The sequence below is a fragment of the Rutidosis leptorrhynchoides genome, chromosome 2 (assembly GCF_046630445.1).
Source record: "Rutidosis leptorrhynchoides isolate AG116_Rl617_1_P2 chromosome 2, CSIRO_AGI_Rlap_v1, whole genome shotgun sequence".
Lineage (NCBI taxonomy): Eukaryota > Viridiplantae > Streptophyta > Magnoliopsida > Asterales > Asteraceae > Rutidosis > Rutidosis leptorrhynchoides.
The window spans coordinates 48,152,419-48,154,670 of record NC_092334.1 but is presented as its reverse complement, the minus strand read 5'-3'; the positions used below and the strand labels follow the sequence as shown (position 1 = coordinate 48,154,670).

Below are 2,252 nucleotides of genomic sequence, written 5' to 3'. Positions count from 1 at the left end.
TATATATATATATATGTGTATGATGAACGGATGCATTACAACCAACACCCAAGATTTCTGCTTTCTGTTTACTCTCTTCTACACAACACCACCATTACCACCTTCATCTACAACCGACATATCACCACCACGATCACCTTGTTTACCGTTTGATCATCAACGGGCAACCATCTTCACAAAGCACCCGCGATCACCTTCTAACCATCACCTTCTTCAAACATCATCATCAACCCATGAATCACCAAATCAACACCTTCGATTTTCTATTAGAACCCCTGTTTCCTTGTTTGAATAAACGAAACCAACCATAATCTCAATTGATTAACACCACCAATAAACCCACTTAGTCACCACTTTCAAACCCATTTTTTTTTGTTACTTCAAGTTGTTGCTATGATCCGGATATCACTTCTGTTCCATGTTCAACCACCATGAACCATCAATGGTAACTATTATTACTGCTACTACGTGCTGTTTATATCAAACATAAACACTACTATGTGCTGCGATGTTACAACTTTTCGGACAACCAAGGACTCTCACCAACACCTCGTTGCCATACTTACATCACCACTGTTGTCACATGCTGCTACGATTATGCTGTTACCGCAGCTGTATATTTCAGTTTTATTAAAAAGGTGATGATTGAAATGAACAATGATGAATGCTACACATATTCTTTCTGTCTGTTTTCTTTTTGTTCGAACCACACATACTCCACCGAGACCCATTTTAAATTCCCCACAAAGATTCATTTTAAATTATTGCTTGTTCTTTTTTTTTTCTCCCTTTTGCTACTTTTTATCTCCATGGGATAAAGTTAATGATGATGAAAAAGAGAAACGGAGATGATGATATCAAACCGCCCGTCGCTGTTTGCTGCTTATTGATATTTTTTTTTGTTTTTGATCGTGTACAACCACAATACTTTCGAGCTCCCTTCACAGCCCACCATCAAATTACCGCAGTTGCAGCTACAGCTGCACTTGTTTTCTATTTATGTTTCTTGTTCTAACAATGAAGAAAATAACGAACGATGATGATGATATGAATATCTTCTTGTCATACGTTCCAAGTAATTTTGATGATGATGGACTGTGATAGTGAACGAGGTGATGGTTGTGAAATATATGATGATGACGATGAAATTGATACATGATGGTATGAAGATGATGATGATTAGCACATATATGATACTTGATGGTATAACTATTTTCACTCTAACTAGTATTATTATTAGTTTTGTTATTATCATTACCTAGTTATTATTATTATTATTATTAGTATTAATAATATTATTAATTAAACATGATGAATATATTTAATTAAATAATGAAAACTATAGATTATTAAATATAAAAAGTGTTATCACTAATAAATATATATATATAAATTTGTTCGAATACAATTATATGTGTTAATATATATATATATAAATGATATAGGTTCGTGAATCCGAGATCAACCTTGCATTGTTCAGTTCCGTCGTATGCATATTTTACTACAAGATATCGTATCGTGAGTTTCATTACTCCTTTTTTTAAATGCTTTTGCAATATATATTTTTGGGACTGAGAATACATGCGCTACTTTATAAATGTTTGACGAAATAGACACAAGTACTTAAAACTACATTCTATGGCTGGATTATTAAACCGAATATGCCCCTTTTTAGTCTGGTAATCTAAGAATTAGGGAACAGACACCCTAATTGACGCGAATCCTAAAGATAGATCTATCGGGCCCAACAAGCCCCATCCAAAGTACCGGATGCTTTAGTACTTCGAATTTATCATGTCCGAAGGGAGTCCCGGAATGATGGGGATATTCTATATGCATCTTGTTAAGGTCGGTTACCAGGTGTTCACCATATGAATGATTTTTATCTCTATGCAGTGCGAAATGCCTGATACGAGTTGATGTTTATGAGAAATGGAAATGAAAATCTTGTGGTCTATTATATTATTGAAAATGATTGTTTATGATAAACTAGTGAACTCACCAACCTTTTGGTTGACACTTGAAAGCATGTTTATTCTCAGGTATTAAAGAAATCTTCCGCTGTACATTTGCTCATTTTAAAGATATTACTTGGAGTCGTTCATGGCATACTTAGGACAGTACCTCGCAATGGGACCAAATGTTGATAACTTCGTCCAGATGGATTAGGACGGGGCATTTCAATTATCGGGTTTTCGGGCCGGATTATCGGGTTTACGGGTCTTTTTCAAGTATACAAGCCGGATAATCAA

At 34.8% G+C, this 2,252-nt stretch overlaps 1 long non-coding RNA gene across 1 annotated transcript; it reads left to right on the top strand.

Annotated features, from left to right (window-relative positions):
• The first annotated feature begins 280 nt into the window (after positions 1-280).
• On the top strand, positions 281-2,035 carry LOC139890833 (uncharacterized). Its single transcript, XR_011773453.1, has 2 exons — positions 281-1,203; positions 1,446-2,035. It is a non-coding gene; the product is annotated as an uncharacterized lncRNA (long non-coding RNA).
• Positions 2,036-2,252: the final 217 nt, after the last annotated feature.